Genomic DNA, 27,050 nt, shown 5'->3' on the forward strand with positions numbered 1-27,050 from the left:
ATTAAAGAAAAATTCATTTATTAATAGAAAGGTTGGGGTCTCGGCCTGAAACGTCAACTGTGCTTCTTCCTATAGATGTTGCCTGGCCTGCTGCGTTCCATCAGCATTTTATGTGTGTTGCTTTATTAATGGAATCTCTTTCTCATTCCATAGGTTGGAATTCTCCAATGAAATTAATCATTTTTCTGATCCTAAGCCAGGTGTGATTGATATGGATTGAGAGAGGCAATTGCTCAGTGGAATGCTATAGAATCCCTGCATGCCAGAACTTCTCCAGTAGTCTCCATGTGGGATCTGGTGACAGAGCCCAGCACCTAATATTCAGGAAGTCCTGGACACAAAGCACCACGACCTAACTCTGGAACTGTCTTCACTGCAAATGGATGAAGACTAGCAGTTTGCTTTGAAAGGCTGACCAATGCCAGCTAGACTTGGACCATTGAATTCAGTCAGGATTTGAGCACTTGACTTTGGTCTTTCTTGCTCCCCACCCCAACCGCTTATGTTCCTGCTGTTCAAATATTATCCAACACCTTGAAGTGCTTACCATCATGTGCTGCCTTTGATGAATTTTTGTTATGTTTTATCATAACTTTACTGTGCCTAAAGATACAATTGAATTACCTCCATATATATCATGATTAATAACAATCATAATAATCCATCTACACTGTTAGTATTTGAATTTCCAATTATTTAAATGATGACAAAGCATAATATTAACATTTAGATTTGCCAAATTTTAGCAGTTTCTATGATATTATTAATACAACAACCAAAGCAAAGAGTGATCTACATTACTGTGCAGAAGCTTTAGGCACGTATACAATACACAGCTAGATTGCCTAAGACTTTTGCACAGTACTGTAGTAATTTTGTGTATTGCATTGAGGTGCTGCCACAAAAAGAAAAAAAAACAAATTACATGATATCCGAGGGGTGATTGATAAGTTTGTGGCCTGAGGTAGAAGGAGTCAATTTTAGAAAACCTAGCACATTTATTTTTCAACATAGTCCCCTCCTACATTTACACACGTAGTCCAGCGGTCATGGAGCATACGGATCTTGGACCTCCATAAAGAGTCCACAGCAGGGGTGATTGATAAGTTTGTGGCCTAAGGTAGACAGAGATGAGCTATACAGCTCTTGTTACCTGCACATGCAGTTCAACTCTGAGTAATTACGCAGAAAGTTTGAAGTTAATAACTCATCGGGGTGATTGTTAAGTTTGTGGCCTAAGGTTGAAAGAGATGAGTTATTAAATTGTAACTTTTCTGCATAATCACTCAAAGAGTTGAACTGCATGTGCACGTAACGAGAGTTGTATAACTCATCTCCTTCTAGCATAGGCCACAAACTTATCAATCACCCCTGCTGTGTACACTTCCTGGAGGTCCAAGATCCTTATGCTCCGCAACCGCTGGACTAAGTGTGTAAATGTAGGAGGGGACTATGTTGAAAAATAAATGTGCTAGGTTTTCTAAAATTGACTCCTTCTACCTTAGGCTATGAACTTATCAATCACCGCTCGTACGTGAGTGATGATAAACCTGATTCTAATATGGGGCTATATTGTGGAATGCGAGTGGGAATGGGTGCGGGGCAGGGAGAGGGGAAATAATGTTTGGGAAAAAGGGAAGGGAGAGGGGAGGGAGCAGGAAGCATCATAGAGACATTTTGTAATATTCAAAAAAACAATTGTTAAGAATCAAATGACCTTGCCTGGTGTCTCAGGGCTGGGTGCGTCTGTGCCCACCAACCCCGACAATGGCAGTCCTTTTCTGGAACCTCACCCACACCCCTCCTGTGGCACTCCGACCTCACCATTCCCAACATCCTTTGCTCCCACCAGATTTACAAACTTGCTCTCCACACCATGTTGACAAAGATACAGTATTGTGCAAGTTTAATATTTATCTAGTACTCTAATATTTATATAGTACTGTATAACCTGAAGATCTCTGGTTACTGCACCATGAGAACTTTATTCATGATGATTCCTTGCTTCAAAATGTTCAGCAGAAGCTGGAATCTTCATAAATTTACAATGTTGACAAATACTCCACTCTGAAGAAGTCTTCTTTCCTTTTGCTTGGAATTCTAGAATAACAATTACAGCATTACCCCCTTACATCATTATCATTATGAGGCATAGCATATTGAAATGGGCGAACATGGTCTCGTAACTTTGATTGGTCTTGGCAAATGTTTCTATGGAAGCGGTTTACCTTTGCCTTCTTCTGGACAGTGGCTTTACGAGGTGGGTGACCCCAGCCGCTGTCAATAATCTTCAGAGATTGTCAGTGGTCGCATAACCAGGAGTGTACACCAGCTGTTCGTAAGACCATCCACCACCTGCTCCTGTGGCTTCACATGACCCAGATCGGGGTGGGGGGGGGGCTAAGCAGGTGCTATGCCTTGCCCAAGGGTAACCTGCAGGCTACTGGAGGGAAGAGGCACTTTACACTACATTTGGTAGAAACATATCTCCACCTTGCCTCCCAATGACACCTTTACCCACACAAAATAAATATCGTAGCACGTTGACAAAAACAAATTGATGGGATCACCACAGTAGCTGTGGCTAAACAGGTTTACCTCTCTGCCAGCCAGCATTAGTAAAAGTTTTTAAAGAAGTGGTCTAAAACGCCAATGCAAATCCCAGAGCTGCAGGGCATCGACACTCGTGAAAATGTGATGCAAAAGTTGCCCATTTACGAGCTTATTTGCAGTCTTTATCATTGTTAAGAGTTTGGTCTAGGAGTGATTTTAGGAGGAATGTGTGAACCACAACAAACCTGAGCTTTGCCTTTTTTTGACCGGACAGTTTTAAATCAGTCAGTCACAATGGACAGTACCGATACAAGTAGTGAGTCAATTGAGTGCTAACAATAACTCGTGGCTGAGGTGGATAGTGTCAATCTTCAATGGTGCTTCCAGTGCTTCATAAACAGATGTTTAGTTCAGCAACACTTCTCAGATGATCCAGTTGATCTCTTCTGAAATGGTCTCTCTAGAATAGATGGTGAAATGTACCAGCAGTACAAGCATGAGCAGGACAGTCCTTCGAGCTGCTAGCATCACAACCGTTCAATGTAGAAAGGTTGCATCCTGTGTGCAGTACATCATGATTCACATCACTACCACATGCTTTGTGCCTTTTGTAAGAATTATCTATCTTTATTTCAATCAATTTTACTTTAAAATGCAATCTTTTAACATGTAGGAAAGCAAGCTAGGCTGTAAATTTACTAGGCTGAGATGTTCTGATAGCAGCTGAACAGGTGAGGTGGCAGAATTTTGCAGCAACAGCCCAGTTACTTTGTCAAGAACAGCTGTTTCCTCATTCCAGATATAAAGTACATTTAAAAATAAATCAGACTCTTGGCATTTAGAATCCTAGCTGAGCATCTGTAATGAATGTAGTGCTTCTCAAATGTGATCCTCGAAGTTCTTCTGAACTGTAATGGAGACGTTTCTTTTTGCGAACTAAAATGGCGACTTTTAGTTTCTAAAGTGCAGAGAATTTTTTTCTTTGATGGACTGAAGACCTGCAAATAGTTCAAATGCAACATTTTACCACCGATTATCTGGTTGGTATCCGAGAATGAGTAGAAGCCCAAGCCAAAGGGTTCATGTTGAGGAATGTGCTGAATTGGAGTTGGTTGATTGAAAGCTAGCAGCAACCAATAAGAAGGCTATAAACTGTACGGACAATACAAAAAAGTCTGCAGATGCTGGAAATCTAAAGCAGCACACACAAAATACTGGAGAAGCTCAGCAGGTCAGGTGGCATCTATGGAAATGAATAAACGGTCAATGTTTTGGTTGGAAACCCTTCTTCCGGGACTGAGAAAGAAGGAGGAAGATGCCTGAATAAAAAAGATGGGGAGCGAGGATGAATGCTAGCTGGAAGGCGATAGGTGAAGCCAGGTGAGTGAAAATGCTCCTTGGCAAAACCTTGGCAAATTTCTACAGACGTGTGTTAGAAAGTGTGCTGACTGGTTGGATTATGGCCTGGTATAGGAACATCAATGCCTTTGAATGGAAAATCCTCCAAGAGGTAGTGGATTCAGCCCAGTACATCACAAATAAAACACTCCCAACCACAGAGCACATCTAAATGAAATGTAGTTGTAGAAAATCAGCATCCATCATCAAAGATCCTCACCACTTAGGCCATGCTCTCTTCTCACTACTGCTATCAAGTAGAAGGTACAGGAGCCTCAGAACTGACACCGCCAATTTCAAGAACTGTTACTACCCCTCAGCCACCAGGTTCTGGAACTAAAGTGCATAACTACACTCTTTTAAGGACTCTGTTATATTATTATTCCGTGTTCATTATTTATTGCTATTTATTGATATCTGCATTTGCAGTTTGTTTACAGTTAATAGTTCCTGATGTTTACACTTTGCAGTTATGGTTCTATAGATGTACTAAGTATCATGCAGAAAAAGAATGCTGGGGTTGTATGTGGTGGCAAGTATGAACTCTGATGATAAATCTTCCTTTGAACTATGAAAGGTCAAGGACTGCGGAAGAAGAAATATGATAGTAGAGGAGAGTGAACCATAGGAGAAAGGGAAGAAGGAGGGGACCCAGGGTCACGTGAGAAGAGGTAAAAGTCAGAGTGGGGAATTGGGCAGGGTGTCATTTTGTTTAGTGGAAGGAGAAATTGATATTAATGCCATCAAGTTGGAAGCCACCCAGATGGAGAGTCGTTCCTTCAACCTTGTGGTGTCATCTTGGCACAAGAAGAAGCAATGGATCAACACATTGAAACAGGAATGGGAATGGGAATTAAAATGTCATCGGGAAGTCCCACTTCCTGGAAGGTGTGGAAGTGCTCGACGAAGCAGTCCCCCAATTTACAACGTATCTCACCAGTATAGAGGAGGCCTCATCGGGAGCAGTGGACACAATAGACGATCCCAGTAGATTCACAGAGGGCCTCACCTGGAAGGGCTGTATAGGGCCCTGCTTCAAGGAGCTCTTCCTATCTTGGCTCCACAGGAACATGCAAAATAAAATCAAAGTTGCTTTTTCAATGGAATTAACATTTTTATAGAATAGGAAAGACTCCATGACTATTCCATTTAATGCCCTGCAATTTCCTGCAAAGAGCCTACAAAGGAAAGATGTTGGGACAGTCACTTATGATAGCATAATACCTTTGCTATTCTTGTTAATATAGAATGCCTTTATCCAGACACTGAAGATTCATTGCATCCTGAAAATGCTGTTATCCGTTTAATGCATCTAAAAAAGTTACATTAAGTACATTTCCAACCTATTCATGCTTCTCGTTACTTAGTAATTTGCATTACATTTGCAAAGTAGTATGAGTCTAAATGAAGGGTCTTAACACAAAACATTGACCAACCATTTCCCTTCATTGATGTTAAAAGACCCGCTGAGTTCCTGCAGCACCTTGCTATCAATGTGTTACAGCTGATGCATCTTACTTGGTGACCACCCTGCTGGGTGCTGTCTTTTATTGATTCTATTGCGTCTCTTGTACTTACTGAGAATGCCCGCAAGTAAACAAGGGTCGTGTATGGTGACAATATGGGTACTTTGAACTTTGAATTTTCTTTGTGGAAAAGAATATACTTAATCCCAGGACACACCTGGGAGAATTTAAAACAGAAATACAGATTCTACAGATGGAACACGCAATAAGAATTAGGGAATGTGACAAGAATATGATACTATCTTGATGAGCTTTTCCAGTGTTTTCTTTGATGTGCCAAAGGTACTAGATCCAACATACTGCATCATTCTTTACAATATCTATTGATTAAAGTTAGCAGTAGTCATGCCATATTATAGACAGTGAGCCTCATTACCGGACAAGGATTGGATAAAGACACTAAAATGTCCATGCAGATTTGCGAAGTAAACTTTCTTGTCTGCTCAGATCCTGCAAAATTACATTTGGAAATGCTATTGCATAAATATGAGTACTTACTATGTACTTACAATGCAGAATGCAGGGCAAGCGTCTGCATCAAACTTAATAATAAATCAATAAGGCATAAATCTTGAATTGTGCCATATTAGTTATGTTTTTTTAATCTTCAAAACATTAAACTAAATCAAAGGAAGACACGGGAGTCCGAAATTTGAGTCCAACTTCGTGTTTTAGAATGTAGAAAAGTACTGCATAGGAATAGGCCATTCGATCCACATTGTTATGCCAAACCAGCTAAAAAGCAAATCATAAGCATCCAAACACTAATGCCCCCTTCCTACACCATGTCCATATCCCTCCATCTTCCTTGGCATGCATGTGCCTATTTAAACAGCTCTTAAAAGCCTCTAATGTATTTCCCTCAACCACCATACCAGGCAGCACATTCCAGGCATCCACCAAAACACCTACCCCTTAAATCCCCCTTGAACCTACCCTCTTTCACCTTCCATACCTGCCCTTTGGTATAAGACATTTCAAACCTGGGAAACAGATATTCCCCATCTACTCGATCTATGCCTCTCATAATCTTGTAAACCTTGATCAGATCTCCCCTCAGCCTCCGACAGTCCAGAGAAAACAACCCAGGTTTATCCAGCCTCTTATGATAGCGCACGGCCTCTAAACCAGGCAGCATCCTGGTGAACCTCTTCTGCAGCCTCTCCAAAACCTCAACATCCTTCCTATAGTGGGGCAAATAGAACTGTACGCAATACTCCAGATGTGGCCTAACCAGAGTTCTATAAAGTTGAAAGTTGCTTTAAATTTTACTTTGAGCATGCGTGCCTGTATTGAGTGGTCATGTCACCACATATTCAATTCGCGTATTTTTATGTATAAACAGTGAATTATATAAACAACGAAGAATGTTTTATCAAACAAAATACTTAAAATATTACTAAAATATTAAATACGCAACTTTTGTGTAACACCCTAACTGTCCCTACACAACATTTGTTACATGGTCTTTCCTGATCTCCTTGTTCTGTTGATAATTATCGAGTCTGTTCATATGTCTACATTTATTGAAGTTTAATTACTGACATTTGCACATGTGACCATTCGGCTAACTGTTGATTGCTCATGGCTGTTTGCACTATCTTCCTGTAAATTGATGGTTGCTATAGTGCATATATATTATGCTATTGTCCCGTGTTTTATGCTTGGCACCAAACCACAATCAATTCTGGTTTGTTTCACAGACTGGCAGTAAAGTGATTCTGATTCTGATACTGAAAATGTCAAGTGCAAGCAGAATTAGACAAACTCAGTAAGAATGGAGTCCAAACAGGAGTTATTCATTTTGGGTTAAATGCGGATGTCCATCCTTTATAACTGCTGAGGGCAAAACTAAAGGCATTGTAATAGTGAATAGAGAAGAAATCCAGCCGAGCCGAGATTCATCAGAATCAAAATCAGGTTTAACAACACCGCCATGTGTTGTGAAATTTGTTAAATTAGCAGCAGCAGTACAATGCAATACATAACAATATGGAAAACAAATAAGTAAATCCATTATAGTAAGTATACATATATATTAATTAGCAAAATTAAAAATAATGCAAAAACAGAAATAATAAAAAAGGGAGGTAGCATTCATGAGTTCAATGTCCATTCAGAAATTGGATGGCAGAGGGGAAGAAGCTGTTCCTGAAACATTGAGAGTGTGCCTTCAGGCTTCTGTACCTCCTTCCTGATGGTAGCAATGAGAAGAGGGCATGTCCTGGGTGATGAGGGTCCTTTCCTTCAATAATGAATTCTGCCATTCTGAGGCACTGCTCCTTGATGATGTTTTGGATACTACAGAGGCTAGTACCCAAGGAGCTGACTAATTTTTCAATCCTGTGCAATACCACCCTCCCCCCACCCAAACAGTGATGCAGCCAGTCAGAATGATCTTCACGGTACATCTGTAGACATTTTTGAGTGTTTTAGGTGACAAATCAAATCTCTTCAAACTCCTAATGAAATATAGCTGCTATCCCTATTACAAAGAGTTGGAGATGCTAAACCCCGGAAGCTGGCGTGCATCGTACCGCACTGATTGTACACAGAGAGCACTCAAAGCAGTACTGTAGAGCCTTGCTGGGCATAGGTCATCAAATGTTCTGTTTTTGAAAAATTGGTGTTAATGAATTTCGAAAGTTGGAACAGGCTGTGAGCACAAGTGGTGCATGTGAGCTTGCTTTCAACGTTTAAGAGAAATTTTGATAGATACATGGATGGTAGGCGTACAGAGGGCCATGGTCTTGGTGATGGTCAATGAGATGAGGTAGTATTAGATGGGCACACACCAGATGGAGTGAAGGGCCTGTTTCTGTGCTGTACTTTTCTATGACTTAGTGCTTACATGGTTACATTGAATACTAATAACAAGAGTTATATTATAATGTGGAATTGGGTTCTTCCTTCCCAATGAAGATGAAAAATTTCAGAAAATCATTTATATTCTTAGATATGAGATCATTTTCTTTCATTTATCAATAAAATTATTTCAGATGAAATTGCATCGATTTAACCTGAAAACTATGCTTAACTTTGCAGTTTGTGTCTTTGCATGATCTGGGTAAGTTTCACTGTGATCCGACATCTTCATGCAGACATGAGCTGAACTGAACATAGATGTGGTCAAGAAAGCCTACAGTCTCTCCTGCACGAGTCCATTGTTGTCTCAATGCAACAACTTCCTTTGTGTTACCCAGGTAATGAACTTTGTTCACTGGAATAGCTTCATGGAGGATGTTGTAGGGTCAGACACATCTTCCTCTCTGAACAATCCTCATCAGCACATGTGCACCACAAAGCTGTGTGCTTAGCATCCTGCTCTACCCCTTCAGACCTATCACTGTGTCGGTAAGCCCTGCTCCAGTTTGCTGACAACACCACTGTCATTGGCTGAATCAAAGGTGGTGACAAATTAGCATCCAGGAGAGAGAATGAAAATCTGGCTGAATGGTGTAATAACAACAACCTCTCACTCAATGTCAGTAAGACCTGAAGCAGGAAGCTGGATGTCCATGAGCCAGTCCCCATGGAGGGAGCTGACATGGAGAGAATCAATAACTTTAAGTTTCTTAGTGTTATCTTTTCAGAGGAGCTGTGCTGGACCCAGCTTGTAAGTGGAGTTTCAAAGCAAGTACGACAGCGCCTCTACTTTCTTAGGAGTTTGCAAAGATTCAGCATGACCTCTAATAATTTGACAAACTTCTATAGATGTGTCGTGAAGAGTATATTGACTGGTTGCATCACTGTCTGGTACAGAGACATCAATGCCTGCAGACAGAAAGTCCGACAAAAAGCAATGGATACAGCCCAGTGCAACACAGGTAAAGCATTCCCCTCTATCGAACACAGGAAAGCAGCATCCATCATCAGGGAACCCCATCACCAAGGCCTTGCTCTCTTCTCGCTCCTGCCAACACAAAGAAGGTACAGGAGCCTCAGGACCCATACCACCAGGTTCAAGAACAGTTTCAAACCCTTGAACCAAAAGGGATAACTCCAATCAACTTCACTTGCCCCATCATTGAAATGTTCCTACAGCCTATGGACTCATTTTCAAGGACCCTTCATCTCATATTATTGATATTTATTGCTAATTTATTACATAATTTTTTCTCTTTTGTATTTGCACAGTTTGTTGTCTTTTGCATGTTGGTTGGTTATCTGTCCTGTTGGGTGTGTTTCATTGATTCTGTTTTGTTTCTTGGTTTACTAAGTACATCTGCAAGAAAGAAAATCTCAGGGTTTTATATGGTGAAATATATGCACTTTGATAATAAATTTTCCTTGAACTTTGAACTATGAAGTGTTTTTGAAAGGTTCATATAAATTGTAATGTCCTCAATCAAGTGTGAAAAATACATTAAGGAGCTGCATTCTTTGATAAAAATAATTAGGTTTTGAAACATATCAGGAATGGGATTCTTTTGAATTAAATTATTTAGAATTTTTCAATAGTCAACATTTAGTAAATGGTCAACATTTTGAGCCGAGACCTTTCACCAGGACAACACACACACAAAATACAGGAGGTTTTCAGCAAGTTAGGAGGGGAACAAATGTTTGATCTTTCAGGCCGAGACCTTTCATCAGACTCTTTTGCCAAAAACACCAGTTTTGTGTGTGCTAGTCTGGATTTCCAGCATTTGTGTTTACAAGTTTTGAAAAATCCATTATCTTCATTTTTTGACTTGTAATATAAATTAATAACTTCCATTTACCAGTTTTTGAGAAATTAACATAAATGTTAAATGGTCAGAAGATTGAAATGTGGGTTGATTGTTTTAAAATATAGTTTAGACTTCCAAAAACGACTGAAGATTTAACTGCTACTATAGATCAATTGCTGATTTACTAGTCAATATTTTGCATCCAAAGTTACATTCAGGCTGCCTCTTCAGCACGATGATAGAAGTGGGCTGTTTCATTGAATGCCGGGAAATCTGTGACAGCTGCTTACTAATTTATGCTTCTGAGAAATAAATAGCTTCTTTCCTGCTCTTGTGATTTTGGGAGTGAAGCTTCCTGAATTGCAATATAAGACTGGCAAACTGATTTTTTTAGTTGTGATTTCATAATTTGAATTCTTACATCATTGGCAGTCTTCTCTGTCTCTGATTGTTTCTCACAAGCTATTGAACAGGGATTTGGGACTATTATCAAATATGTGGGTAGAAGTGAGCAAAGCTGCTAAGCCACCCTTCAGGGTGATGGAGCAACACCTTGTATTCTGTCTGGGTATTGATTTCTCGTTCAAGTGAACTAAATTTCTTTCTCCCTTCCTCTAGTCCCCATTCTGACCTCATTTGCCTATTATTCCCCCTGGGTCTCCTCCTCCCTCCCTTTCTCCTATTATCCACTCCCTTCTCTTATCAGCCCTTGACCTTTCTCACTCACCTGGCTTCACCTATCACCTTCCAGCTAGCCTCTTTCCACTCCCCCCACCTTTTTATTCTGGCATCTCTCCACTTCCCTCTCTGTCCTGAAGAAAGGTCTCGGCCTGAAGCGTCAACTGTTCGCACTTTTCCATGGATGCTGCCTGACCTGCTGAGTTCCTGCAGCATCTTGTCTGTGTTGCTGAGAAGAATTTGCACTAATTGATATTAAAAACAAAATACTTAATCTTTGTATGAGATTATTTGGTAATACTAGAAGAGGAAGTGATCTATTTATTCTTAACAACTGAACTCTACAATTAAAATGGGTCAAAATGAACTCAATACGTCTTCTTATTTTTAAGCAATAATCTAATTTTGCCCTATTATGTTACTCCTTATCATATAAATGGTGGTGGCATCCGTCGGTCTCGAGAGACCATGGATCTGCGCCTGGAGTTTCCAGGGCGCAGGCCTGGGTAGAGTTGTTTGGGAGACCGGCAGTTGCCCAAGCTGCAAGCCTTCCTCTCTCCACACCACCGATGTTGTCCAAGGGAAGGGCACTAGGACCCATACAGCTTGGCACCGGTGATGTCACAGAGCAATGTGTTGTTAAGTGCCTTGCTCAAGGACACAAACCAGTGACCTTCAGGTTACTAGTCTGATGCCTTGCCCACTAGGCCACGCGCCAACACTATCAATATCAATATTATTTATTTATTGTGGTATAGCATGGAATAGTCCTTCTGGCCCTTTGAGTCATACTGTCCAGCAACCCCCTAATTTAATCCTAGCCTAATCACTGGGCAATTTACAGTGACCAATTAACCTACTGATTGATTCAATTTTGGAATGTGAGAGGAAACTGGAGCATCTGGAGGAAACCCATACAGTCACAGGGAGAACATACAAACTCCATACAGCAGCATCAGGAATTGATCCTGGGTTTCCTGTGCTGTAAAGTTTTGTGCTAATTACTAAGCTACCACGCTGGAAGATGGCAGAATATCCAAACTAAAACAAATCCATTTATTATTTTTCACGTTTGTACAGTGGCGTTCAGCTGTTAGAATTTTTCGGATCTCGATGAGGAAAATGTTATATCTCCATCAGGAACTTGTAACTTGTCTCTCCTGTGTTATTTTCATTATATTTTCAAAATGGAAAATATACATCTAATGGCCATTTTATGAGATACCTCCTGTACCCTTTAATGAGTGTATGTGCATGGTCTTCTGCTGCTGTAGCCCATCCATGTCAAGGTTTGACATGTTGTCTGTTCAGAGGTGCTCTTCTGCATATCACTGTTGTAACATGTGGAAATTTAAATTACTGTCACCTTCCTGTCAGCTTGAACCAGTCTGGCCATTCTCTTCTGACCTCTCTCATTAGCAAGGCACTTTTGCCCACAGAACTGCTGCTCAATGGATGTTTATTATTTCGTGCTTCATTCTCTGTAAACTCTATCCCAGGGGTTTCCAACCTGGGGTTTGTGGACCCCTCACTTAATGGTATTGGTCAATGGCATAAAAAGGTTGTGAGACTGTTGTGCATGAAAATCTGAGGTGATCAGCAGTTCTTGAGATACTCAAACCACCCTATATGGCACCAACAATCAGTCCATGGTCAAAGTTACTTAGATCACATTTCTTCCCCATTCTGATATTTGGTCTGAACAACAAATGAACCTCTTGTCCACGTCTGCAGGCATTGAATTGCTGCGATATCATTGGTTAATTATATATCTGCATTAACAAGTGAGCATAATTCTGTGCCTAATAAAGTGGTCGCTCAGTGTAGATTTGAATAAAGTTGTTAAGGCTCAAGTTCAAAGTAAGTTGTATTGTCCAACTTACATGTCACCTCATAAAACCTTAAAATTCTTTTTCTTACTCAACTAATCTATAGAATATTAACTATAAGAGAATCAATAAAAAATCACCCAACTAGGTCGTTCAGTCAGAGTACATCAGACAGTAAACACTTGTTTATAATGCCTTGGAGCATTATTTGATGATAGTTCACATGGAATAGGAAATGGGAAAGAAGGGTTTGGATGAGCTGAAATCTACAGAGTTGGAAATAGAAAGAATTGAAGTGGGATTGGTAAGCTTAGGGGCAATCAGTGGATGGAAAAAGTTTCCTGCAGGAGATTGTCGGCTATGGCATGGTTTGAGACACGACAAGTTGGTGAGAGAGGTAAAAGGATAGTTCAAACTTCATGTGATTCTTCTGGAGGAAGTGGCGGTTTGGCCAGGCCTGGATGTTACAGGTATTTGATTGAACAGTCTTAAACTATGAAAGCAATGGAGATGCTTCAGTTGACTAAATTTTAAGCATTGTACATTCCCTCCTCCCCCTTCTGTACCATCAATCACAGTTGAGACTGCTATCAGTCAATGTATTCCGTGAAGCATTCGATACTATTAAGCTTGTCTCTTTCACCATGACGTTGGCTTCCAGCTTTGGTTTTCCTCCCAACCTAGCCTGGCTTAGCATTATAAAGCTGAAACAGCTTGCAGATATGGCTGTAAAGAAAATGTTACAAATGATTTTGCCAGAATACAGTGTAAGGCATTATTTCCATTAGCAGTCATCAGAAGATGCAAATTTACACTGGTCGATAATATTAGCCAAAAGAAAATAAGGAGTATTTCATTAGATGGGGTGTTTTTATGATGTGACATACATATTTTGAATGTGTTGAGAACAAAAATTCAAAATAAGTAATATATATTCTGTTCTGTGCAAAACTCTTGGGTATATATATATGTGTGTATGTATGTGTGTGTGTATGTATGTGTGTGTGTGTGTGTGTGTGTGTGTGTATATATATATATATATATATATATATATATATAAACATACACACACACTCACACATACATACATATATATCTGTAATGATCAATAAACCAATTGCTTGGAATCAAATGACCTTGCCTGGTGTCTTAAGGATGTGTGTGTCTGCATCTGCATCATCCCCTGCCCCACCCCTGGCACTCCATCTCTGACACCTATCCCACATTCCTCCCACGGTGCTCCACCCTCGTCAATCCCAACATCATTTACTCCTGCCATATTTACAAACTCACTCTCCACTACACATTGAGAATTAGCACACTAGCTATATATACGTGTTTGCAGACCTGTAGGGAAAGAGTAGGAGAATGACATCGGATTGCTCTTTCATGAGTAATTTATTCTTTCCATGCTGCCTAATCTGATTGAGTAGAAACTTGTCCTCAGTTGTGAAACTAATCTCACACCATACTAACAAATTCTTGGTGTACTCCATGCCTGAGATTTGATTCCTTCAATGCCACTAGCTGCTATATCATGGGCGGTCACAAGGTTGTATTGGCTGCACAACACTTTCCAGTTCAGGTGACAAGGGTTCAATTCCCACCACTGTCTGTAAGAAGTTTGTTCATTCTCCCCATGGCCACATGTTTTTCGTCCGGGTGCTCCCCTTTCTGCCCAATCCAAAGACATACCAGTTCATAGGTTAATTGGTCATTGTAAATTGTTCCATGATTAGGCAAGCATTAAATCAGGAACTGCTGGGTAGCACAGGTCAAAGGGCCAGAATGGCCTACTCCACGCTGTATCTCAATAAAATAAATATTTCAAGTTTAATGTCTCAGTCAGGGACTCATACTTAAATCACCAGCTCTTGAAATGCAAGTTTTTGTTAACCAAGCCTATTTATAATGAAGAATTTTATTACTTTACTGAAACCGTAGTGTAGAAGAAATGACATTATATTTGCATATTTAAATAGTATGGCATGGGTCATCACGGCCTTTCCATGGCCATGAACGTTCTTGGCAAATTTTTCTGTAGAAGTGGTTTGCCATTGCCTTCTTCTGGGCCATGTCACAGAATATAAAACAGGGCAGCCCACAATATTGTGCTGACCAGCTATAAAGTAAATAAAGAAAAAACAAAATTAACCCCTCCTACCTACACAATGTTCATATCCCTCCACCTTCCTCACATTCATATGGCTGTCTAAACATCTCTTAAAAGCATATACTGTATTTGCCTCTACCACCAAACCAGGCAGCTCATTCCAGGCATCCACCACTCTCTGAGTAACAATGTTAGCCCTCATAAACCCTTTGAAACTACCCTCTCTTATGTTCAATGCATGCCTTCTGCAATGAGACATCTCTACCCTGGGAAAAAGATACTCCTTGTCTACTCTATCTCTGCCTCTTACAATCTTTACAAGACGGGTGACCCCATCCATTATTAATACTCTTCAGAGATTATCTGCCCAGTTTCTGTGGTCACACATCTAGGACTTGTGATGTGCACCAGCTGCTCATATGACCACCCATCACTTGCTCTCATGGCATCATGTGACCTGATTGGGGGGCTAAGCAGGTGTTATATTTTGCCCAATGTTGAACTGCAGGCTATAAGAGGGAAGGAGCACCTTACACCTCCTTTGGTAGAGACCTATCTCCACCCTGCCACCCCAAGATGGCACATAATGATGATGATGAATTAAATAGTGCAATGCACATGCACAGTGATACTGAATACAGCTTCATATAAAATTTTAACAAGTATGGTCTAAACTCTCTGGAATTCAGAAGAATGAGAGGGGATCTTATAGAAACATACAAAATTTGGAAAGGGGTAGATAAGATAGAAGTAGTAAAGTTGTTTCCATTGGTAGGTGAGACTAGAACTAGTTGACGTTGCCCCAAGATTCAGGGAAGAAGATTTAGGATGGAGATGAGGAGAAACTGTTTTTCCCAGAGAGTGGTGAATCTGTGGAATTCTCTGCCCAGTGAAGCAGTTCTTCACTAAATATATTTAAGAAACAGTTAGATAGATTTTTACATAGTAGGGGAATTAAGGGTTATGGGGAAAAGGCAGGTAGATGGAGCTGAGTTTACGGACAGATCAGCCATGATCTTATTGAATGGTGGGGCAGGCTCGATTGGCCAGATGGCTGACTCCTGCTCCTATTTCTTAAGTTCTTCTGGAGTCTTGCGCAGTTTTTAAAGTTTTTCTTGAGCTTATTTAATCAAAGTAATTAAAATCAGATTTAATGATAGTCTTATTTTAATAAATTCTTTTTTGCATGGTTGACAATTAGTTAAGCAAACACTACAAAGTAATTGACACTGTCAAACAGAAGACATATCCTTGAAAAAAATATATCAGCTGTTTTGGAAACACAACATGCACATTTGTAGATGAGCTAGGTTAATTAAATATGAATGAGATTAATGATTTGTTAATAAATCAATTGTATTAAGAAATCTACGGAGTCAGCAACCTACAGATGAAGCAGAAGATCAATTGATGAGACTTCAGAGAGATGACATCTTTTGTTTATTAAGTGGGATTGAGCCATTTTCCTCATAATGTTAGTGGATTGTGTGACTGAACCTCTCTTGGAAGTTAAGTCAGAATAGAATATTATATAAATTATAGGCATTCAAAAGTAAAATGTAGAAAGTGTATAATAGTCAATAGAGGTATTCTTCCATCTGAATTTTCACTGCTGATAACCAATTGCCCATTCTTGGCAATAAACGTCATCATCATCAGGCTCTGTGTAGTATGACATTAGCGATCATGGTCTATGACCATGATTATTCTTGGCAAATTTTTGTACACAAGTGGTTTGCCATTGCCTTCTGGGCAGTAGCTTTAGAAGACGGTGACCCCAGCCATTACGAATACTCTTCATAGATTTCCTGCCTGGCATCAGTGGTCACATAACTAGGACTTGTGATGTACACCTGCTACTCATGTGACCATCCACCACTTGTTCCTGTGGCTTCACATGGCCCTGATCGAGAAAGGAGGGGTTAAGCAAGTGCTACACCTTGCCTAAGGGGGTGACCTGCAAGCTAGAGGAGGGAAGGAGTGACGTACACTTTCTTTGGCAGAAACATATCTCCACTCTCCCACCCATGACAATACTTCTCACCTCTCTCTCTCTCTTTCTCTCTCTCTCCCCCTCTGTCTCCCTCTCTCTCCTTCTCCCTCCCTCCACCTCTCCCCCTCTCTCTCTGTCTATATATATAGTGGCAAGTATTTGGTCCATAATAACAGACGAGGAAGCTCTTTAACCCAACTGTTTTATTGTGACAAACACAAAACAGACCAGGCACCATGACCCGGAGAGTGAAGCCCACCAGTCTCACACAGACGGGGGGAGGTGACTATCACACACATCGGTTACAATTAGGGTGACCCACAAATACACAAGCAAATAACTGTATAACCCAAGCTAAAATGTAACAATAAATGAACTGGAGCTTCCCACCATAATCCCACAAAAGTATTTTAACACAAAGGCAATAAACAGTACTGGTCATTAGAAATGCAGGGGTGGGCTGTCGACCACGCCCACCCCCCAGAGCATCACTATATATATAAAATGATAGTCTGGCATGGACTAGATGGACCAGAGAGCATTTTTTTGTACTGTAGAGTTCTGTGACTGACTCTCTCTCACTCACTCACTCTCCTCTCTGTACTGAAAATACATAAACACGATATTTCCCTCCAGAAAATCTTTCTGTGTTGGAATCAACCACTAGTGCTGTTATGTTTGATTTAGTTTAGCACATGCATCATATGCACTTGCAATAAATTGTTCATCCATTCAACTGAAGTGTCTTATTTAATGCGGAAATTTAATTAAACAGCAGCTCTGTAACATAAAATGTGATTTTACCATTAAACAGCACATTATAGACTTAGTCTGATAAATGTTGTTTGAGTATTGTACTTCATCTGATAGTTCTTCATTTGCAATGTCAATATGGCCAGTTGAAGCTGTTAATGATGCAAAATTTCATTGAGGTTAAATAGACGTGCTTTTATTTGTTGGTTGAATTATACATTTACTCCATTTGATCCTGTATGGATTAATCCACAATTTGCCTCAAGGCTTTTTGTGCAGTAAATGATGTTCTATGTAAAATGGCATTTCAGTTTTACTTCTCTACTTTAAAGTGGCTTTGTTGTTGATGATGGTATTGGTGCACTTGAATTCAGGGGAGGACATTTTGCTTGTTTAACACACATTGGTTATATTGATTGGATTAACATCCATATTGCTTTGAAATTCAAATTTAACAAGAAAATGGTTAGTTCAGGTTGGAAGTTGACTTAGAATAAAGTGTTTCCCTGTTTTGCTAATTAACACAAGGGAGTCTGCAGATGATGGAAATCTTGATGAAAATACACAGGCATCAACCACTAAGCTTGTTATTCTCAATTACGTTTTTAGAATCAGAATCAAAGGCCAAAGTTCAAAGTATATTTTAATATCAAAGTACATATAAGCTGAGTATGCAACCCTGAGATTCATTTTCTTGTGGGCACACTCAGCAAACCTATAGAATGGTAATTATAACAGAATTAATGAAGGACTGCCCAACTAGGGCATTCAGACAGAGTACAGAAGACAGCAAGCTGTGCAAATACAAGTATAAATAAATAGCAATAAAAAACCAGATCATGAGATGAAGAGACCTTGAAAGTGATTCCACTGGTTGTGGGAACATTTCGATGATGGGGCAAGTGAAGTTGAGTGAAGTTATCCTCAAGAGCTTAATGAGTGAAGGGTAATAACTGTTCTTGAATCAGACAGCATGAGTCCTGAGGCTCCTGTACCTTCTTCCTGATGGTAGTAGTGAGAAGTTAGGAGAAAGCATAACCTGGGTGGTGGGGATCCCTAATGATGGACCCTGCTTTCCAATGACAGCGTTTCATGTAGATGTGCTCAATGGTTGGGAGAGCTTTACCTGTGAAGGAAGGGGCCAAATCAACTACTTGTACGATTTTCCATTCAAGGCATTAGTGTTTCCATACCAGGCTGTGATGCAGCTAGTCAATATATTGTCCATGAGACATCTATAGAAGACATTTCACTGGCATATGCCATGAAACTTGTTGCTATGTGGCAGCAGTACTTTGGATAACTAATAATAAACCTGTGATTAACCTACCCGGTATGTTTTTGGATTGTGGGAGGAAACTGGAGCATCTGGAGGAAACTCATGCATTCCAAGGCTACTGGAGCGATTTTGATTTTTTTTTAATACACCTTTGGCTTTTGCAATTTTATAATGACATGAAGTACAGATATGGTTGTTCATTTATAAACCAAGTTCCCAGGGTGTTACATTATGTAAGGCTGGCATAGCAATTAATTGGTAAGTATTCATTCATCTAAAAGTTATATACAATCAGTTGCATGAAATGAGAACAGAAAAAGTGTAAATATACAACAGGTCCAACAACACCTGAAGGACTAACACCAAGTACATTTTTCAGCTGGACTATTTATCAGCTGAAGCATTTCTCTATATCTCACTAAGAGATTTGTAGTCATTTTTCACATCTTCATCAGATGTAGGACTTCGCATAGTGTTTTTTTACGATTCTTATAAAGAGTGGGCATTTTGATACTTTTTAATATGTTAAGAAAAAAAAACAAATTTACTTAAACCATGATGCTCCATGCCTCAGGAGGAATGAAAAGTAGCCAGATAGCTAGTGGTGAGTTAACTTCACTCACCTCAACACTGAACTGTTTCCATGACCTATTGACTCACTTTTAAGTACTCTTCATCCCATGTTCTTGGTATTTATTTATCTTGTTTGTTTCTTTTTCTTTTAGTATTTGCATAGTTTGGTGTCTTTCACACATTGGTTGTTTGTCTGTCTTGTGCGGTTTTTCATTGATTCTACATTGTGTCTTTATATTTACTATGAATGCCCGCAAGGAAATGGATCTGATGGTAGTATATGATGATATTTACGTACTTTGCTAAGAAATTTACTTTGAGCCTGTTTTCAGTAGCAACCATTGAATATTCTGTGTTAAAACCACAATTAAGAGTCAGAGTTACTGCATATAACATGGAAATAGCCCCTTTGACCAAATTATCAGAGTTGACTGTGCTACATAGCAAGGTAGTCCCAGCTACCTGCATTTGCCCCAAAACACTAATCCTCTTCTATTCATGTACTCATGTAGATTGCTATTAAATGTTGTTACTGTACCCTCCTTCAACCTCTGGTTCTGACAGCTTCTCCAAATATGCACCAGCCATTTGAATTTGTCACTGATACCCAGCTTAAGTCTCTCTCCACTGATCTCAAACTCATACCCTCTTGATTATGCAACCTCTCTCCCTCCTTTTGTGAAAAAGACTAGGTGCTTCATTTCTGCCTATGACCCTTATGATCTTACATACATCGATCAGGTCACCCTACGTATCACAGAATAAAGCCCAAGTTTATGCAACCCAAGCTTCTAACTCGGGCTTGCAAGTGCAGGTGACATCTTGGTAAATATTTTCTGCTCCCTTTCCAGTTTAAAAGCTGCTCTGCTTTTTTTCTTAAATGCCAAGTGATTGTTACAAGACCGTCAAACTGGGTCATCCGTTGAACAATTCATCCAAAAGGCTTTGCTTTCTATCACATAGCATTCACTCAGTAATGCACAGAAACAGGAGTGTAGATTAAGTTCTTAAATCACTGGAGGAAAGAATGAGCCTATTAATATCTGGCTCAGGATGTGACTTGGATAATGTTAGAAAGCATGTTTGGCAATTAAAAATGATGTTCTGATGTTTATATCCTTCCATGGGAAGGTCTGTCAAAGGCCTGAACTTCAGAGAAATTCCAGAAGATCCAGGCTGAACTTTTGGCATTTATGATCTTTGATGTAAAGAACTTCAGAATCTTGTGATAGTTCACAAGCCTGCTGGCTAACCACGCCAACAATGCTCCTATGCTGGGCTCTTCGTGGAACCTGGTGGCAGAACACACACTTGGATAATTCCCCAGCAATAACTCTGGAGAATCTTCTCACTGAATCTGTAACAGTTAAGACCAGGGAGAACATTCATTTGAATGATATGAAATGGCCGGGAGGGCAAAGGGTAAATTTTGCTCTAATGTAGATTATTGTTCATGAAAGACTTTGAATATTTTTTGTTATATTTTGAAACTTCAAACCATTAAACTAATTCAAAGGAAGACACAGGGGTGTGAAATGAGAGTCTAACTTCATGTTTACTTTAAACGAGATATGCACGAATCACACGGTAGCCAGGCGATGTATACAATTCACGTATTTATATATATAACCTGTTACTATTTTTTTAAATGAACAACAGTGCTTAATTAACCAATATATACAAGATTACTCAAATATTACTTGAATATTAAACACACAACACTTTTTTCATAATCATTAAAATCTTTATATGCTGTTTTTGATTTAATTTGTTAAATTGATTTATCATTTTTCAGTGTTTATGATATTCAAAAACATTTGAAGTCCTCAAAAGTATTCACAGTTTGCAAACTTGTTTGCAGTTGTTACATGAATGGTATTTGTCCTCGCCCTCTCATGTGACGACATTTCCACCTCTCATCATTACCTGCAATATTTCACTTTCAAGAAGTCAGCAGAAGACGACAACTTACAATCTCCATGTGCTACTGATGAGTGTGAGCAACTCACTCAATTTGATAGTATTACTCTCAGTACTACCTTTAAGCTGTTTGTGGATGAAGAAGAAGATAGATAGTTTATTGATCCCAAAGGAAATTACAGTGTCACCATAGCATTAGAAGTGCACAGATATAAATATTAGAAGAGAAGTAGAAAGAAATTAAGTTACCGCAAACAGTCTAACAGGAGGGGGTCATCACTTCCCTGGATATAGGTTGACTCATTATAGAGACTAATGGCCGAGGGTAAGAATGACCTCATATAACGCTCTTTGGAGCAGTGCAGTTGTCTTAGTCTATTACTAAAAGTGCTCCTCTGTTTAGCCAAGATTGCATGCAGAAGGTGAGAAACATTGTCCAGAAATGCCAGGATTTTCTGCAGGGTCCTTTGTTCCACCACTGCCTCAAGTTTGACCCGTATAACAGAACCAGCCTATCTAATCAGCTTATTGAGCCTGTTAGCATCACCCATGTTGATGCCATTGTCCCAGCATAGCACAGTATAGAATGTTGTACTGGCAACAACAGATGGTAGAACATGTGAAGGAGAGGCCTGCATACTCTGAAGGACCTCAGTCTCCTCAGGAATTAAAGGCGACTCTGGCCCTTCTTATGCAAGAACCCTGTGTGGAAATTATCTAAGGGATATATTGGAACAGCATCATGTGAACTTCATCAAATACAATTAATCCTACTCTAACCTATCATTGTAGCAAAATGCTCCACTGAGCAGTAATCAGAATCAGGTTTAATACCATCAGCCTATGTCATGGAATTTGTTAGCTTTGCGGCTGCAGTACAATGATAATATTTTAAAAAGCAGAATTACAGTAAATATACATATATGTAACTATGATATACTGTATGTGTGTGTGTGTATATATATATATATATATATATATACACACACACATATATACACACATACATATCATAGTTACATTAAATAAGTAATGCAAAAAACAGGAACTTAAAAAAAGTAGTGAGATAGTGTTCATGGGTTCAATGTCCATTCAGAAATCCGATGGCAGAAGCTGTTCCTGAATTGCTGAGTATGTGCCTTCAGGCTTCTGTACCTCCTTCTCGACAGTAACAATAAGAAAAAGGCATGTCCTGGGTGGTGGACATCCTTAACAATGGATGTTGCTTTGTTGAGGAATCGCTCTGTGAAGTTGCCTTGGATACTACAGAGGCTAGTGCCCATGTTGGAACTGACTAATTTTGCAACAGTCTGCAGCTTATTCTGATCCTGTGCAGTAGCCATCCCCCACCCCCACACAACTGCACAGTGATGCAGCCATTTAGAATGCTCTCCACAGGACATCTGTAGAAATTTGTGAGTGTTTTAAGTGACCCACCAAATCTCCTGAAACCCCTAATGAAATATAGCCGCTGTGTTGCCAATCCAGTTTTTCCTTAGCACCTGCCATAAATGCTTGATGATGATACAAACTGATGATCTTTCAGTGTTGAAATTCTAATCAAAGGAAGTGGTCATGTTCCAACAAAATTCTGTTTTAATTTAGAACATCTGCTGAATCTCCACTTAATCTTCATAACTTTAGTAAAACTAGACCCAGCATCTCACATCTCTTCAAATAGCCACAGCTGGTTAAATTGGATAGCCCCAGAAAAGAGAACAGGGATTGCGTTATAAAAATAACTTACCAGTTGCCTCTAAATCAGGCATCACTCTAATTTCATGTTGCCTGCTAAGTTACATATTTGCGGCCAGCACCAACTGCTCTGTTGAGTGGGCCTCGGTAGGGAGCCAAGATTGTAAGCGACCAGTGTCAATTAGGTTAGTCAGCAGGACTGAGAAGTTTCATTGCTGAAGTTGGAGATGTGGTTCAACTGCACCAACAAATAGTGGAAGGTATTCCACCCAGGGAAGCTATGGCATCATGTGGAAGAGTACAGTCCTCATGATTTTCCAGGGCTGCATTGGAAACTTGATGAATGACATGGAAGTTGAGCATCATGCTTTATCCAGAAGCATTAAAGACATGGTACAAGAAGTCCAATGTCCTCACTTTCCAGGTTAGGTTCAGAAAATGTCTCTTCAAATATAATATCCCATCAGTTGTATGGCCAACCTCAGATACAGTATTACTCGATGGACCATCACACCTATCAACTATCTGTATCAGTCAGCACTTCTACCTAACTTACACTCAGAAATGTTGCATACCTTGCAGCTGATGCACATCTCTGACTATTTATCATAACTGACACCTCATCCAGATGCATTTCAGAAAAATCTTTAAAGTTAGCCACACTTCCTTCAGTTCCTCCCTCATCAGAAAATATCATACTCACTTTGAACACTACATCCCAGAGGACCACAGCCTTGCTGATGGGTTTGGAGGCTTGCGTGCCTGATTGACCTGGAGAGCTATACTGGCTGGAGTCGGGGCTTTACGCTTTGGCTCTTAGTAGAGTCACCCATGCCAAACAGGTCAAAGGGCAGACTAAGGGTGGTCCACTGGTCCTCCAGGTTTGAGGGGTCAGCTCAGGGCCACAAACCCTGACTGGTAGAACAAAACTGTTGTGGAATCAACAATACAGAAGCATTCTACATCTAAGTGTGACAGTATTCCTGAGCTTCCACTTGGGAATTGCATGACTGATAATAGGGGAAACCAAACTATTCACATGATGAAGAAAGCCCTGAACACGGGCAGAGATGGAGAACCTTCATTGCTGCCTTAAACGCCAGTGGCACAATGGGCAGTAGAATTATAATACTAGAAATCACTAGGCACTCAAGGGACTGTAACAACAGCCAGTAAAGGTAACAAACTTCATCATATAATTGACAATGCCTGCACATAACACATAACACAGCTTCTTCCCCTCTGCCACCCTGCTTCTGAGCATGTGTTCAGCTGTGCGAGGTTAAGTGAGGGCATTGCATGGTGCGTTGTGTTCTAAAATGGGAGCATTCGTATCAAATCACTGCTGTACACTGATTGATGTTACCATCTGCCTTCTCTTCACACTTCCTATAGGCAGTGGTTGGACGTGTGCACATGGCCGATGATCATATTGCTTGAGTCTTTGGCACAACTCATACCACAAATGCATTTACACATCAGAACTGAATTAGCACCTGTGGTGGCCAAAAATAACACACCCCAGTACCAAATGATGCAGCCACACTCTTCCCTTCTAAATATTATCCCTCTGAATCCAAATTATCTGCCCACTTCGTTTTAGAAACCTTTCAGTGCCCAAAAGCTGAACTCAGAAATTCGGTTTTACACATCTATTTTTGCTTTTGTTTATTCTTGTGTGTACTTAACCAGTCCTAAAATGTTCTTTGGTAGCCAAGTAGTTTATATTCAACTTTTTATATTCATCTTTATTCCTGTAGTCCCATGTGTTGTTTTTCTCTTTCTGTCCACACATTGGTGTTCGACGCTTTTTTAAAATGGGTCCTTTTGGGTTTCTTAGTTTTGTGGCTGCCTGTGAGGAGACAAATCTTAAGGTATGTAATGTAAACATACATTGAACTTTCCTGATGTTTGTTTCCTTGTCAAAATTATTACCACTTACTTTAGCACATTAAATTGTATCTTTTAAACATCTGCACCCATTCAGGAAATGGGAGAAGAAATTTCGATGAAAGTCTCATTGCCAATGAAGGCAGGGCCCAACATTTGAGTGTAAGAATGTATGTCCAAAGCATTTTCAACTGTCTGTAGACTAAACTCCCAACAAACAACTCACCTTCGATTCCACCTAAGATCTTCATTATCATAAAAGGTAGTCTTTAGACAAATTGATTAACTCCACTTCTCAAAAAAATGCTGAATGCACTGGATAGAGCAAAACATGAGACTAGATGATATCTTAACTCTAATACTGAAGACCTTTGCTCTGAATCTTGTTGCAATTCAATTGTTTTAATCCAGCAAAACCAACCAAGTTGAAATTCAGTCTAAGAAGCAGAATAAGATTAGAGTCAGGTGATCCAGTTATCAAAGTACGATTTACAAATGTATCTTTAAGGAGACTGAGTGAAAATTATATTAGTGAAGATCAAGGAGAGAACTATTTCCAGCTTGGCAAAAAGATTCACATTGTTGCTCCTGTCGGATATTGCAGTCCACAAGATCATTGGGAATACCTTGATAGTGGATAGTTAATTGGGAATCCCGAGCAAAATTGCACTACTATCAAAAGTCTTATGCACTCTAGCTATATATACGTGCCTAAGACTTTTGCACAGTACTGTACTTTCAGTTCATTCATCAATAGCTTCCCTTCATCAAAACATTAGAAACATTTCGTCACCATACGAGGAGATATCATCAGTGTGCTTTTAATTGTCTTTATTCGAATGGCAAGTAAATTGCCAAGATTGGAGAAGTAATCTGCACCTGACTGCCAATAATGTTAATACATGGACTTCAAAGTGGCAAATGACAAGCAATATTCGTAGTGGGCACTAGCAATGATGATTTCCAGTGACAAACAAAATCTCATCCCCTCTGCACTATCGATAATATTCTGGGGGTCATTGTTGGCAGTAAAGTTGACAGAATGGACTGTCATATTACATAGGTAACCTGAGATGCTGGATGTTTTCCAGAAAAGGACTTACTTCCTGATTCACAGCCATGCGTTAGGCTCATGACGGATCTCTCCACGACATAAACACAAGATGCTGGAAATCCAAAGCAACACACGCAATGCCGGAGGAACTCAGCAGGTCAGGCGGCATCTATAAACAGTCAACGTTTTGGACTGAGGCTCTTCTTCAGGATGGGAATGGAAGGGGGAAGATGCCTGAATAAAGAGGTGAGAGGAAGGGGAAGGAGGATAGCGAGAAGGTGATAGGTGAAGCCAGGTAGGTAGGAAAGGAAAAGGCTGTGGTGAAGAAGGAATCTGATACGAGATCAGAGTGGATTGTAGGAAAAAGGGAAGGAGGAGAGGCACCAGGAGGAAGTGAAGGCAGGTGAGAAGAGGTAAAAGCCAGAATGGGGAACATGAGAGGGAAAGGGGGAAGATATTGGCCCAAAAGAGAACAATGGTAAGAAAAATCATGGTCATGGAATGACACAGTGACATAACAAACAAATCCACATACCAACCTGATGGAGCAAAAAGTGTTACAAAACACAAGTTCTGCTTGCAATCAAATAAACTTTCTGTATAAATTGAAAAATTACAATAGCTCCTCCAGAATAAAGAAAACAAAAAGTAATCCCTGCATTGAGGGCGGCATGGTAGCGTAGTGGTTAACACGACAGTTTACAGTACTGGTGACCCAAGTTCAATTCCTGCAGCTGCCTGCAGGGAGTTTGTACCTTCTCCCAATAACTGCATGTGTTTCCTCCCACAGTCCAAAGATGTACTGGTTAGTAGGTTAATTGGTCATTGTATATTGTCCTGTTATTAGACTATGATTAAATCAGGGGATTGCTAAGTGACATGGTCTGAAGGGCCAGAAGGGCCTATTCCACACTGTAAGCCAATAAATAAGTAAATAAATAAAATGACGAGGAGACGAGGATGGCCAACTAATGTCAGCAAATCCCAAAATCTGTTAAAGAATAAATACAGTAAACAGGGTTTTAATAATTTATGAAGAAACTGAGACTGAATAATAAAAGTACACATATAACAGGGTGAAATTTCTTTTCTGCTGAACTCTGAACTCTACAAACAGGTCAAA

At 39.8% G+C, this 27,050-nt stretch overlaps 1 long non-coding RNA gene across 1 annotated transcript; it reads right to left on the minus strand.

Moving 5' to 3' along the window:
* Window positions 1-16,967: 16,967 nt before the first annotated feature.
* Window positions 16,968-26,676, minus strand: LOC132403775 (uncharacterized). The gene is made up of 3 exons (XR_009515341.1): window positions 26,467-26,676; window positions 25,977-26,260; window positions 16,968-24,835 (listed from the first exon to the last, which is right to left on the minus strand). It is a non-coding gene; the product is annotated as an uncharacterized LOC132403775 (long non-coding RNA).
* Window positions 26,677-27,050: the final 374 nt, after the last annotated feature.

This window comes from Hypanus sabinus, chromosome 13 (assembly GCF_030144855.1).
Source record: "Hypanus sabinus isolate sHypSab1 chromosome 13, sHypSab1.hap1, whole genome shotgun sequence".
In the NCBI taxonomy this organism is placed as follows: Eukaryota; Metazoa; Chordata; class Chondrichthyes; order Myliobatiformes; family Dasyatidae; genus Hypanus; species Hypanus sabinus.